The 16,100-nt window shown below is 40.2% G+C and overlaps 1 long non-coding RNA gene across 1 annotated transcript in view; it reads left to right on the top strand.

Annotated features, from left to right (window-relative positions):
* Positions 1 to 16,100, top strand: part of LOC142103643 (uncharacterized) — a 113,904-nt gene that overhangs the window by 40,286 nt on the left and 57,518 nt on the right. The window lies entirely within an intron of this gene.

Raw genomic sequence — 16,100 nt, forward strand, 5'->3', positions numbered from 1 at the left:
AGCATAATTAATCTTGTGATATGAACAAAGAAACTAGCTCAATACTATTGAAGATGCTTATTAAAAATACTAAATACCTTTTTCCACTTAAAATCTCTCCAAATAGTGTGGGGTGGGATGCGTCCCATATATATATATATTTATATATATATATATATATATATATATATATATATATATATATATATATATATATATATATATATATATATATATATATATATATATATATTATTTATATATTTTAATATTGATGCAAAAGAGTGTAGCAGAATATAATTTGTAACTCAGATGACAATAATAAAAAGAGAGAATAAAGAAAATCAGTGTTAGCAAACAAGGAGATTCTAGCTAATAACCTTTAGACATAAAATTGTGCTCCAAAAGCTTTTAGCGATGATAAAAGAAAAAAAAAAAAGTTTTTAGTTTATTTTCCTTTTTTTGCTGTATTTTTTTTTTCTAAACAAATTGCGATATGGGCAACACATTTAAAAAGATAAATCTGTATAATATCTTTAAAGTGCATTTATTAACATTACAGTGTAAACATTAATCTTAATTGTGGTTGCAGCAATTTTTTTTTTATGCAGACTTTATATGGATTGTCCCATTGAAAATAATATTGTTCATAACTGTAGAGCATTTCTCAGTGCTGAATATAACAGCTGATTTCAGCAAGTGTACAATACAAGGGGGAGGGGATGTACGGTCCCTACACACATAACGTGTGGGTAGTTCAAACTCCATTTTTATCGCATCCAGTGACATACATGAAATAAAATAAATTCCTTGATTTTCAAAACATTGTTTTGTATTCAGATGCTCATTAATTATAAACCATTGTGTGTTATTTCAGGATAAAAAGTTTTGCTATAGTTAGCGCTGTTTTTTTCGGTGGGGGGGGGTGTTGTTGGAAACTTGAATTTTGTACTGTGATTGTTTGCTAGTGTGACCGCTGATATGTTATATGGTGATTGTCTTAGTCTAAGGATAATACATCATTGAACACAATGCTTGATTTTGGCTATTCTATGAATATTTTTTCACATTGTTCTATTATTCAGACATCTGAGTCTTTCTTTTTCGATTCCCTACTACTCAGTATAAAGAGAACAGCTTGTAAAGATTTAATAGATCTCAGCCAAAGAAACACCATAATGGCATCAATTAAAGATAGCATTTTAGTTAGCAATTTAAAGGCGTGAGGGTGGGATGTCAACTGTGGTTCCATACAAAGCACCCCAGTTGTTCGTGTAATCTGCTCTTATTTGTCAAATTATGAACATATTTGTTGTTTGTCTTTTTGGTTTACTTATACTCTTATGTTCTTAGATCCGTGGAGAAAACACGGTGCATTACACGATTACCTCTCTCTGTCCCTCTCTGATCTTTTTCTGTCTGCATTATCATCATAATTATCATCATCATCGGCTATTTATATAGCGCCAGTAATTCCGCAGCGCTGTACAGAGAACTCGCCCATTGGAGCTTATAGTCTAAATTCACTAACACATACATATAGACACACACACACAGACTTTGCTTAATTTGGTCAGCAGCCAGTTAACCTATCATTATATTTTGGGAGTGTGGGAGCAACCAGAGGAAACCCACGCAAACACTGGGAGAACATAAAAATTCCACACACAGATAAGACCATGGTCGGCAATCGAACCCATGACCCCAGTTTTGTCAGGCAGAAGTGCTAACCACTAGGCCACCGTGCTACCCACCAGGGCCACCATCATTGATGTATGGGAAGTACTGCTGTAAGGTGCTCACACTAACTAGGAGGCCTGCCGGCCTCACTCACTTGAATTGAACTTATTTTTTCATTCATATGTATAGCGTTGCACATACCCTTTTACCAGGGAGACGGGGCCTACTGCATGTTCTGACTGTTGCAGGATAACACTACCTTGTATTGTGCAGATCTTTGCACAGTTTGGTTCTTAATTTGTTTGTTGCACTTTTTAAAGTTAATCCTTCTTTTATATTTCAGTAACTTGTTTTTGCACTAGGGATTGTTGCATTTGGCGCACATTTACAGAGTTTTTAAAGACCACATTTGATTTTACTTTTGCAATTTATTAACTTGTCGGTATTGCACATTTTCAGTGGGGTTAAGGAAGGAGTCAAATATTGAGCAGAGGGAAAGGAAAAATGGGGGGATAGGAAGAGAAAAGGAAGAAGGGGGGAGTTAGTCTTTTGAGATTCACTACGTTACTCTGCCTCAGGTTCTTCTCACTACACTATTCACTCTGCCTCAGGTTCTCCCTCATTACACTACTCACTCTGCCTCATGTTCTCCTCATTACACTACTCACTCTGCCTCAGGTTCTCTCTCATTACACTACTCACTGCCTCAGGTTCTCCCTCATTACACTACTCACTCTGCCTCAGGTTTTCCTCACTACACTACTCACTCTGCCTCAGGTTTTCCTCACTACACTACTCACTCTGCCTCAGGTTTTCCTCACTACACTACTCACTCTGCCTCAGGTTCTCCTCACTACACTACTCACTCTGCCTCAGGTTCTCCTCACTACACTACTCACTCTGCCTCAGGTTCTCCTCACTACACTACTCACTCTGCCTCAGGTTCTCCCTCACTACACTACTCACTCTGCCTCAGGTTCTCCCTCATTACACTACTCACTCTGCCTCAGGTTCTCCCTCACTACACTACTCACTCTGCCTCAGGTTCTCCTCACTACACTACTCACTGTGCCTCAGGTTCTCCCTCATTACACTACTCACTCTGCCTCAGGTCTCCCTCACTACACTACTCACTCTGCCTCAGGTTCTCCTCACTACACTACTCACTCTGCCTCAGGTTCTCCCTCATTACACTACTCACTCTGCCTCAGGTTCTCCCTCATTACACTACTCACTCTGCCTCAGGTTCTCCCTCATTACACTACTCACTCTGCCTCAGGTTCTCCTCACTACACTACTCACTCTGCCTCAGGTTCTCCCTCATTACACTACTCACTCTGCCTCAGGTTCTCCTCACTACACTACTCACGTTTCAGTATTATCACTCAGACGGAGTCATGTATTTTGAGCCATGTTCGGAATGCAGAGTAGCAACTGGGTTGATCAAAAGATGAGGACATGGATGAAAACTTGAATCATGCATTCCTATTGATAAACGTAGTGATATTGACCATAGGAAAATGAAAGCTTTGCATGCGTCCTTTATCATCCTCACTCCTAGGTTTGAATTTGTTGAGGTTTTTCATATCCTCTCAAGTCTCTCCTAACGCTTGACATTTGCACAAGGGTATATGAAATCATTATGTTTGGTATAGAATATGCTGCCTTACATTATACAGTTGTATTTTATATAAATCTTAAATGTGGTACTATTATCTTCATTCAATAACCATCAACCATTCTGTTCAATGGTATCACAAAGATTTAGATTTGTCCGTGTAAACAAAGGGAACTGCACAATCACATGAAAACGTTTCTAATTTAGAATCAGATGAAAGTGAGCACTTGGTTATTTAATGTTAATCTTTAACAGCATCCTATTTCTAATATCTCTGTGTTTGGGTACAGATATATGCTAATTCCTGTACACAATTTAAACAAATACAGTAATATGGGTAAACTTCTTGTAGCTCTCCAGCCTTTTCCAAGCTTTCAATCAATTTCTAAGCTCAGGCTTGGAGCCAACATCATTTCCACTCCCTTAACACGATTATTTTCTGATACGAGGTTTCAAACAGTGTTTGACTGAGTTGATTTTTTTGGGGCTTTACAGTAATTTGCTGTAGGTATATATGTCTGAGACTTGAGCACAATTTATTACCCCTCCCTAATCTCTACCTGACTTCCCAAACCCTGAGTATTCCTAGCAGACAATCTCTATGGGACAGTCCGTTCTGGGATGTGCATTAATTACCGTTACTATGGTAATTTTAAAATCCGGATTGAAATTACCGTAGTAACGGTAATAATCCGCATCTATTACCGTAGTAACGGTAATAGTGCATGGCCAGCGTTGTTCTTTAGATCAACGTGGGGAATTGAATCTGCCCCTATAGGTCTTGTATCAATATTTTATCAATTGATTTTCCTCCATAGAAGCAGCAAGCACAAATACTTTTAGTGCAATATCACTGGTGAGTCTGATATTTGGAAACTTTTAGACAAGGATTTCACAGAGGTTCCAAAAATACCACCTCTTAATTACCCCACACAAATTCTACACTGACTGTGGTGTACAATTGATTGACTATCAAAGTACAAACATCAATATGTAGACGCAATCACATGTAATTAAGTTTCGTAATGAGATTATGGTGGTACTGGGCACCCAAGACCCTGTATTTTGGGCCTCCTTGGTGAATTGAATATGGCATAATTTCAAGTATATTCCATGGGTAACAGGTAATGTATCCCAGATGTACTATGTTCGCCAATATGTGAAAATAATATTAACAGTCAGCCATCTTCTCAAAAACACTATACTATTATATTTATTCATATTTTCCAATTGATATAAAGATGATTTGACAACAAGTATGGTCATTTCTGCTGCTTTTTGGTAGCAAACTAAGTATGTATGAAAGGATATGTGCACTTTTTCTGGCATTTAAAAAAAAATAGTGTGATAGACCAGTAGTCTCAATACAACTCCTTTGTCTGTCTTTAATAACTGTCTAGTAGAGTGTACATCACATGTACCTGAAACGAAGGAGACTCTGCAGCCTATTCTATCTTTGCGATGGGCACTCTTTATATGTATCAACTGTTAAACATAATGCACCTGATTGATTAAGGAGAGCAAAGCAAAAAAAGGAGTATTTTTGCTCGTGGACAAACCATGTTACAATGCAAGAGGTGCACATTAGTTTATTATTTTGCACGTAAGGAAAATACTGGCTGCTTTTTCATGTAGCACACAGATACTTGATGGCTTTTATTTTACAATGAAATTTAAAGATATGCCCTATCATCTATAAATCTATCCCCACATTTTAAATGTACTTCTCCCTCCAGTGCAAAGTTAGTCCTTTATTATGCTTTGCTTTCTTTAGTGACTCAGGCCCATTGTGTTTCTGCAAAGCAAGTATGCCAATGTCACGTTAATGACACTATAGATGCCAATATTTGGTATTGGCGCAACTAAACGGGGAGGCGCAGAGTCTAACACACCCCCGGTATTCACCAGGGATCCCTGTGAGGAGGTATGGACTTGGCTGCGTGAGGTGGGCAAGTCGCGGTTCTCCAAGTTAGTTACCAGTGCAATGGGTGAAGTACAGGAATGGTTGTGCAGTCGGGGTTAGATACCAAACAATGGCGCGGTATACAAGGAAGATCCAGAAGAATGGTCAGAGACCAGCAATGCCAGGCAATGGTCCCATTGCCTGGCAACTGAACGCGGCCTTACCGCGCATGTGTGCGCAGCATCGGGGCAGAACCCGGAAGTGCGTCCCATTGCCAGGCAAAGGGACGCGGCCCAACAAGGAGTACAGGCGTTCGCTGACTGCGCCTGACAGTCAAGATGTCAGTCATTCTTTGTCTGTTCGGTTAGAGAAGCACCTCCCACCTAACAAGTAACTTCCTGCAGTGAAGTGACAGATTACATGGTGGAATTATTTAGTGAAGTATATAAACATTCCAGTAATTTAATATATAGTATTTAGCTTAGTAATGCACCGTATTTGATATATATTAATGTCAATAAAGGTTTTCTTGCTGTAACTTTTATCCTAAAAGATTATAAACACTTCTGTTTACATGCCCTAGAGGGAACACCAAGTGAAATCGACAGGTGTACGTCCCAAATGTATTGTATCCTTCAGTATAGCCTTTCTAACCCAGGTGATCATGACCAATCTCACAATATTCAATAAGGCTGCATTTTTCTTTTCAGTCCTCTTGTCTATAGAAATATACTTACAGGTGTTTATGTGCCCTTTTGTTAAAATCCTTTTTAATGTGAATGAAAAGGTGCTTCAGAAACGTATTAGGAGTGTTTCTGAAGCAACATTTACCTTTTTAAATACAATGGGGAAAAAATAAACATCCCAACATAGACTAAAAAGATGCCTTGCTAAGGATTTCTGTTCACTGTCTCTGGGTCTTTCAGTGCTGAGGTTTGACACTTTTTGGAATATACGGAAGCAAACAGTTTGTTACAAAAATTTGCAACTGTTTACAGTAAAGATTGGAAATTAAGCAATCAAGCGGGACTTACAGATGTGTACAAATATCTGTTGTGTAAGAATAGATAGAGACGTGATGCCTTTGGTAGTGGCCCCATGATACAGAGAAATATCTAGTCATTAGGCACTAACTCCAGCTTTTATGAATGTCCATGAGTCCCAGACCTACAAAGAGCTGCCGTTATGCTAATCAGAAAGATTCTCAAAAACCTTTATCTTGATTACACAAGGAGCTCTCTAGCATAAATAATCCACTTATTACTGGGTTGAAAACATATAGATAAAAATAATATTTTAATGTGCAAAAGGAGCAACTATTTAGAAGGGACGTGTTTCAGTTGTTCAGGGGGGCGTTATGTATTGTGACTTCAGAGCGCTGGTTGAGAGTCGTTTGTAGTGTAGTCGATCAATAAAATAAAGTGGATTGGCTGCACCAAAGAAAGGGGAAATTGGCGTCAAGGGACCCATTTAGCAAGGTTTGTTCTGGCTACATGCTTTCTTAATCCTCAGAGAATCTGTTTCCTTACTGGTATCCTCATTTTGTACAGTACACTGTGCTCCTTAAATCCAGGATAGCTGTAAATGTATGTGCAACAGTGATGCTCAGTATGCTTAACATCGTCAATGAACAAAGTGGTGTGATCAGGAACCCTTTATTGTCAGAGAGTAAAAGTATAAGGTCAAACAGCTGTAATAAGGTTCTGTTTAGTTGTAAAATATAATAGCCTATTACAATAGGGCTGTCGAGCTAAACGCCTGCAGGCGAGGGGTGCCCCTACAAGTGTTTTTGGTGGCCCTCACAACCTCCATAGACTCTGCCGTATGACATCACTTTTTGTATATGTATTTGGTTCGCTGGCATATATAACATGTGGCCCTGTTTTAGAATACTCAATATGGTTATTCTGCTGGATTTATTAAGCATTAGTTATAAAGAGGAAATGTATTGTACATGTTAGGAGATATATGGTCATTGAGATGACTTTGGAAGAACGGAATCATAGATTGGAAAAAGTTGGACCAGTAAGCCAGTTGTTAATAATTTGAACTAAAATTAAACAATTTTCTGAAATGTTGTAGAATTAATAGAGTTTATACAACAATGTTTTTGTTGGGAGAATGTTGTTCACAATTTAATATACAGCCTGTTTTATTTAATTTTTTAATACCCCCATAAGAACAGTAAATTTATTCTTGATTCTGCTGGTTTTCCATGTTTTATCTAGACTTGGAATCACAAACCTTGTGTACATCTAAATGTCATTTGAAACCTCCAAGACAAGATGACAGGGGAGGATAAAAGCGTTGTTGTGAACTCTGTAGGAGCCTTGTGGTGCGAGAGGAGCTGGTGAGGCAATTGTCCCAGAGACGAGGAATGACAGTGATAGTGAGCAAGGTAAAAGATAGAACGAGAGAGGGAAATTGCAGTATCACAGAGGCCAAAAGGCAGGAGGTGAGGTATGTCCAACAGTGTTAAAAGTAGAGGAAGTATCGAAGAGCAAGAGTAGAGAAGTTTCCCTTGAACATTGCAGTGATGAAGTAATTGTGACTTTTGGAAGTGCCACATTCGAGGTAGTGTAGAGGAGAATTAAAATACTTTACCCAACCTTTCTATTAGTTTGGCCAATGAGGAGGAAGCTTAGGTTGTAGCTGACAGACAGGTAAGGTACGTAAGAGCTTTGAGGATGGTTGAAGGATTAGGGGTACATATAAGTGGAGAGAGATTGATGATTTGTGTTAGTACAACACAGAGAGTTTGAATAGACAGGAAATGGTCACACAGGTGTTATGTTAAGCGAAGACATTTGTATTTGATAACTATGTCCTTGCAGCAGTCAGCATAATATACAGCTTCTGCCCATTCACAAACCAAGCTCTTCTGCACTTTAGTAGGTTCATATCTAGGCTGTCTCCTGCAGCCCCCATCACGGTGCTAGCGAAATGAAGCCAAATGGTCTCACTAACTTCCAGCTTCGGCCTCACAGGTCCTTGACAGCAGCAAGTGGTTTCATTAATTAATACCAATATTGCACAACTAGAATCCGGTGCAGTTTGACAACATGAAGTCATAGTTGTTCTGTTGGTCGATACCACCAAAATTTTGATTAGATGACATTACAGTGTTCCTCTGCATTGGCTCCCCACATTAGCAGCAGGTTTGCATCTCTGCTGATGTGGACACAAACTAACCAAAATGTATGAATTGTGGGGAAGATTGAAGCAGGGGACTAGGCCTGGTAGTAGTCTGGTATAATGGATACAGCCTATGTGTCATACTGTGTCTGTGGTGGGCGGGAGACCTGTTTGCTGTTCACAGACTGTTGTTGATGTTATATTGGTGTAACGCTCCGGTCCCACAGATAGTACCTGTCTCGTTACCTGCAGTCCAATCATCTGGAAACTGCCATGTCCAAGTATCAGATATTCTCCAGTTCATTCATTCAGCTATATTCAGATCTGTGCAGGTGCAAGCCTATTGCACTTCAGTACCTCCTCCCTCTTTTTCATTGGCTAAGCACTTCTGGAGCACTATTTAAACCTCCTGGATTCACCTGTCTGATGCCTGTGGTTCTGGTTCCTGTTCTCCTTGTGGTTTGCCTGTGTTCCAGTCTGCTCTCAGTTCGTGGTCTGTGCTAAACCATCGCTGTTCCAGTACCTCTCTTACCATCTCCAGTGTACTTCATCGTGACAGCTCCGGTTCCCTCATCTCTACCACTCAGAGCCGCTATTACACCTGTGACTCCGCAGCTGCTATCACGAGTTACCATCGCTACTCCAGCCTGCTCTCAGTCTCTGGCCGTGTTAAACTATCGCTGCTCCAGTACCTCTATTACCATCTCCAGTGTACTCTATTGTGACAGCTCCAGTTCTCACATCACTACCGTTCAGAGCTGCTATTTCATCTGGGACTCATCGGCTGTTACTACGAGTTACCTCCACCACTCCAGTCAGCCTTCAGCCTCTGGCTGTGTTGAACTATTGCTGCTCCAGTACTTCCATTTCCATCTCCAGAGTACTTCATAGTGACAGCCTCTGTCCTCTCGTTTTATACCACAGAGCACCTATTCTCCTAGTGACTCATTGGCTGCTGACCATCAGCCTATATTATTGTTGTGCCTGTATTTATACCACTCATCTGTGGACCTCCATCGTCTCCATCCACTTCTCCTGACTCCCCCACATCATTCTGCTGTACACTCACTCACGGGACTGCGACCTGCAGACTTGGTGCAGCTAAGACCATACCTCCTTGCGGAGGTTCCTGGTGAAAACTACCTGTCTGTTAGACTCCGCGCCTGTGGGTGGGCTTAGCCATGTTCAGCAGAGCCTAGGGATCAATTTCCTGTAAGCCAACTGTAACAATTGGTAGTGTCTTTATATTGTGTGTTGGAGATGAGCCTATATGGGAATGAAGTAGTTGTGCTGGGCACAGCCTGGCTAGTAGGCATGAGACTGCTGGAGGCATATGAGGAGGGCATAGGCTGTTATGGTGGTAATGAGGCATGTTATGATGGGCATTTGAGGATTTTATGTTGGACACAGTGCGGTATGTAGTGGGCGCTGGTGTTTTTACGAACAGTACTTACTTTCTGCTATTCTGCTCACGTGTTTTACTTTATTACTGTCTCTGCATTGCGTATGAGCTTTATGGCCATATCACGAATGCTAAATATGTTGGTTTTCTGCTATGCCTGGTACTGTAGTGGACATGCTCTTTTTGAATACCAATGTGCTCCTCCCGTATGGTATCTAGGCCTCCATCATGTAAGTCTGTCAGAAAGACCACGAGGGATGAATGGGATCCTGCTGTCTCGGCTGGGATTGGATAGACTCCACCCAGAGGCGCGGAGTCTAACAGAGCGGAATGTATTCACCAGGGATTCTCGCAAGCAGATTTGGGCTTAACGGCTTCCACCCTGCAGGTCGCGGCCCTCTAGGGAACTTCCCAGTGAGACGGGACAGATAAGTACCTCGAGAGGTGAGGGGAGTACCCAATAGCTACCGGAGGTAGGATGAGATGAGACTGAGGGATGAGACCCTATGAACAGGAGTCTATAGTAGTACACTGGAGAGTAGGAGGCGATGATCCAGGATAGTGCTAACCACAAGTGGAGCAGATGAGCAGAGGTCAGCGATGGGCAGGATATATGGCAGACGATGAACCACAGCTATTACCACTTGGGAGTAGAACGGATCAGCGTAGGTCAGCGGTGCATACAGGATAGGTAGCGGGCGTTGATCAGAGCGATTACCACCAATGAGTGGAACAGGTAAGCAGAGATCAGCTGTGCACAGTATATACAGCAGACTATGAACCACAGCTATTACCACTTAGGAGTGGAATGGATTAGTGGAGATCAGCGGTGTATACAGGATAGGTAGCGGGCGTTGATCACAACGAGGAGAAGGGAGCTGCTGCCAGGCCAGGTAAGGTAAAGGTAAAGACTCGAAGAACCAGCACTGAAAGGTGAGGGGAGGAGCCTTATAAAGGAGTGCCAACCAATAGAAAGATAGGGCAGGTAACACAGGTGAGGCAGTTTGCACAGGAGCACACTGCTGCTGACAGAACAGCATGCAAGATAGGGAGAATCAGGATGAGGATAGGCGTCCCGATCCTGGAGTGGAGGTCCCAGGAGGTCCCTGTGTGACAAAGTCCTAAAATTGTGGCCTTGAGAAGATGGACAGCACTGCCATAGGGCAATTAATGCACATTGCACATAGGCATCAATAGCTCGCTACGGACTTGCACTGCGATTGCTACATTAACCTAATTGTTTTTGAACAATTCAAACTTGTCAATAAGCTGAATAAACTCAAAGAAAGCCTCAGAATAATAAAACTCAACTTGACTTCCCCAAAAATAACAAATCAAGTGCAACAATTTATAAGAACAATGGAAAGAAAAGCATACATTTGCATTTGTCTTCTGGAGCAGTTGTAAAGATGTATCTCTGAATGTGAAATAATCTTTATTCACATTTCATGTCCTGTCATGGATAGACCACATTAAAGAGCAATTCCTTCCTTGATAAATATTGTCTCTCCAGAACTCTTTTTAACTATTTCTTAACGGGTCATTTTTCACTGAAGCTCAAACTATCCGTGGATCCCAGTCACAGCAACAAAATCTCTTAATATATTCCTAGTGATACTTCTGAATATTAATAAAAATTAATAATTAATTTTGCCTTTGGCATTGCAAGAAATACTAGTTTTAATTAGTGTAGTGTACTCTTCTACAATTAAAAAATAATTGATGTCCACATGTATTGGTGGTTTCTGTGATCTCTTTTCCTGTTGTTGTCAACAAACGGTTTGAAAAACAAGTTCAAGACTGTTGTACTGTCCAACTGACTTACAGACCTACTGCACGACCCAAATCGACTATGATTTAACTGGACCTTTTTTTATTTGATATTATGCACAAGTCTATTGGAAAGAAGAAATAAAAATAGCACTCTACCAATTTAAATGAAATAAATTTGAGCATTTTCACTTTTCAGGATGATTTATCATGTTTACACAACGCGTTTCGGTTTCTTAACTGTAGTTTGTTGTTTATGGATTTGTTTCAGGAATTGCAGAAAAGATAAAGCATGTTCAGTCAATGGTAAAAGTATGTATTTGTGGTATTCTATTAACGATCCATCTCTTCTCATTGTTTACGTTTCTGACGTATTGCGTTTTTTGTTTTCTTGCCATCAAATAGAGCATTTGTAGATGGAGTCTTTGGGGAAACAAAGCTTTATCTGAGACTCTTTCCCAATGTGTTAAAAATAATGACTTGTGTTATAAGAGCAGAAAGTGCTGTTTTTATGTTTAGAGTTCTGAATGGATAACACTGTCTTTAAATACTATATGTAGTAAAGTCCTCAACAAATGTTTCTGTGTTTTGGTTTTATTATTATGACCCCATAAAAACCTTGTGTAGGAACTTTTGGGATTCACCCTAGCAGTTTTAAGGTTTTGGATCTTTTTAAATGGGAAGGGAAGGACCAAATTATTATTGTTTATTTAGCACCTTCTTATTGTGCAGAGATGTACAGAGAACTCATCTTTAAAGCCATTGTCGCTTTAAATTTGCCCCGCAAAGTCGCTGAATATCGGCCACTTGAAAAAAAAACGCAGCATAATACATTTACCCCCAGAAGGCTTTTTAGTTTTTCTTAGCAGGCAATAGTATATACTCTATAATAAGTATTGCATATAATTTGCCCTTCGATGTTCTAAAAGGTAATAAGAATAATTTAGATAAGTATGAATGTGCAAGCCCACGGGACTCTTTTATGGCATTACAAGCAGAATTTGCGCTAACACACCCACTTTTAACAAGGGGTCACATGGATTTGCCGGCCAAGATATGGCCATCTGTGGAAATGCAAAAGATTGCAGCAGCCAATGGGAGTAGTTGGGCAGAATGCGTTGTTCCTTGCTAAGTGTGCGCCTACACTGAAGTGTAAAAACAATATTTCATTGTGTGGGGTTGGAGACCGCTCTCCCCTTTATGGGAGGGGGCATAGACTTTTTCTCACTTGCAAAATTTCTTGAATTCTCCGGCAATTCTGAGGTGCAGGTGATCTCCCCTCATTCCTATGCTTTTAATAAGATGCATTTTGCAACTTTTGAGTTCTATGTCTGCTGGAAAAAAACACATTTCAATCAGTGTAATTAAAACATAACTACTGGTGACCCCTCACTCTCATGAATAAATTAGGACATATCTGAATCTAAACAAATAGGAGAGAAACTTAAATGTGGATTTAGGTTGGACATTTTTTACTATTTCCACCATGCGTATTTGAGCATCAATCAACCTGCAAAGCTAAATGTCGCAGATTATTTGGTTCTTGCCTAAAGCTGGGTACACACTACAGAAATTTCAACCAACTTTTTATGCCGAGCGATTTTACATGCGATCGATGTTCCGATCGCTCGGTCCATGGACTGCATACACACTAGCCTTGTTTAGGACGATAAAGGGAAGAGGGAACGTCCCTTTAGCAACTTTTTACAGCCATGTTGTCGTGAGCAATTACTGTAATTTCGTACTCACTGTTGTGGATCGGTCGGAAGTTTATACACACTACACAACAGAAAACGAGATTGGAACGAAGATATTAAACGGTACGACCAACCAAATGAGGCGACAATCGTCCATTTGGGCAGACTTTCGACCATCGTGTCACTGCACACACTGACCCGACTTTTGAACGAGCGGTCGTATGTCGGCTGATTTAGGCGATTATTGGATGAAAACTGTGTAGTGTGTACCCAGCTTAAGCCAGGAAGTGGACATGCACCTTGAGAGGTGTGCATGGTGGACAAGTATGTGTACCTTTTTGTAGTTCCTAAATAATCCTTAATGTCATTTACCTTAGAATGCTGTAATTACATAATGTAGTTGCTGCATGAACCAGTCCTGTGCAGGACACTTACATGTTGTCCAACAGTTGTACATGACATTGAGTTGCAGAATGTTCTACGTTTGTTCCATTTCTCTGTTGATTTACATCTCTCTTTATAAAACACAGTAGTAAAGTGAACCTTGAGAGGTTGTGTGGCATTTCTATGTATCACTTTGCTTGACATTTCTTTTCATTGTTTTTTATCTCCCAAGGATCCACCAAAGATTTCCTTTTTCAGACACTATCAAAGTTCCCCACTGTTACCTTGCATCATGTTCCTAGCTGTGCGGGAAGGGAAAGCTGAGGATCTGCTTTACTCCCACTTTCTCTGATGGAAATGTTCTATCGCATGCTGGGAAGGCAAGGCAAGCATAGCACTCGCTACAAAAGCTGGAGGAATACTCTGGTGGCAGGGAAAGTTTAGAAGCTTGCAAAAAAAAAAAAAATCAGAAGACTAGGAGAACAAGAAGTGTTTTTCATATATAACAAGATTGATTGTAACAAGTTTTCCTCGATACAATGGATTCATGTCCTGCCATTCTCCGAGCGCGTTACAAAATTTGTCAGATGAATAAGCCCTTTCATAACTAGTGCAATTTTTATATGGCCTTTTGATAAAAAAAAAATCCGGATTACGGTGCTGCATACAAATGTCCTGCCAGTCATATCTCATTTCTCGAACCTGTAGCAGGTCGTCAGGCTTATTTTACAGGCAGTACGTGATTTTCTGTTCTGCGTTGGAGTATTTCTTCATACATTGTTCATTTATTGTTCATGAAAGCTTTTGGTTTGTAAGTACTTGTTTTCCAAAACATAGAGAGGTTCTATGTGCAAATACAGGGAAAGGATTGGCGTATTTGCGTACTCGTGGTCGCTTTCTGTGGCCAACCGCCGGGGTGACGAATAGCACAAATGCACAGTAATGAGATTAACACTGAATAATGTATTTTACGCTCATGATTCAGATCTAAAAATGTCAGCTTTGGGATTTAGCAAGGACCTTGGTTACCTGGCTTCTGGAATTTGTCCAGCTGTCTTGTTTTTTGATCTATATTTGAATTGTTGTTTATTGCCGACATACTGGCCTCCCCCCCCCCCCCCCCACATCCTGTATACTGTCAGCTGTAGTTAGTTTAAGAAGTGGAGATTTTGTACTTTTTAGGTGTATTACTGGTTGTGAGTCCCTCCATCAGGTTAGTATCTACTCTCAAAGGCTTCAAGCGTGCCCTTAAGACTCATTTCTTTATTCAAGTCTATCAGTCCTCCTCCTAACTCTCTCCCCCAGTTAGTACCACCCTATTTTGTCTCCCCCTTTCCTTTAGGATGTAAGCTCTCAGGAGCAGGGCCCTCTTTCCTTGTGTGCTCCTTCTACTATTCCATCACCCCCTGTACCTCTTGGCCTGCTTCCCTAGACCTATTTTCTTCAGCTTCGGCCTACTTTTCGCTGATTTCTACTATCACTTTCACTCATTGTCACAGTAATAATTTGATTTGCATTACCATGTTACCTGTGTCTGTATATATATTTTTGTTAATTTTTTGTTCTTTCTGTATGATGATGTGTCATGGCTCACTATTTTTTGTATGTCATGTACGGTGCTGCGGACCCTTTGTGTTGCCTTTATAAATTAAAGATAATAATATATAAGGTTTTCTCCCCCCCCCCCGCAATATCTGTGTGTAAGAAACACACAAGAGGGTTGGACTATGATGAACCTGTAGTGTCCTAGATGAACTTGTTGCTAATCTGTTTAGAATGTTTACAGGGCATTAGATTATTAGCACATGAACAGAGCTAGACCAACCTGTACTAAATTAGAGCATTCTGAGGGCAAGTCCAACCTGTAGTCAATCAGAGCATTAGAACATTAACATGGCTAGATTAATGTAACCAATCAGAGCATCTGTAATAGCATGATGCCTGTGTGTCAGGTTACGCTATCAAAATGCAATCCGTGCAGGCGTTAAGGACTTGATACATTTTTCTTGCAGGTGTAGTACTGGTTTTATAATTGGAGCATATCTGTTTCATTTTCTTATTTAATACTTATTTGTGCATATAGGTGCTTCGTACTGAGAACTGAGGGATAGGGTTTAGTTCTGGTCTGAGACGAAACCGAAAGAAGTCTAGTCTTACGACCGCGGAGACCAGTCTGTTATGCTGTAACATTAAGAGATGTTTATATTGTTTCTAAGTGGTATTAATTGGGTTAAAATTTTCTGGCGCTAGTTCTGAATCCATAAAATGTTAAAATTAGTATTAGTATGCAAATTTTCTTTGAGGAGCCTTCATAATGCAAAGCGATGGCTATTAGATCGCACTCTAAATAAAGGTCATTAGGCAGTGCGGTGTCCTTAATCCTACTCTTTATTCTTACTATGAGCGAGTATAATGTGTCAAACTTAGAAAACTGAAGGCCAGGATCTTAATCACAACTAAAGTTATGCCATTTACAGTCTGCCCTTTCAACTTAAATTAACTAAACTATCGGTGAAAGTGAAAAGCCCGCTT

The sequence above is a fragment of the Mixophyes fleayi genome, chromosome 10, assembly GCF_038048845.1.
Source record: "Mixophyes fleayi isolate aMixFle1 chromosome 10, aMixFle1.hap1, whole genome shotgun sequence".
NCBI lineage: Eukaryota > Metazoa > Chordata > Amphibia > Anura > Limnodynastidae > Mixophyes > Mixophyes fleayi.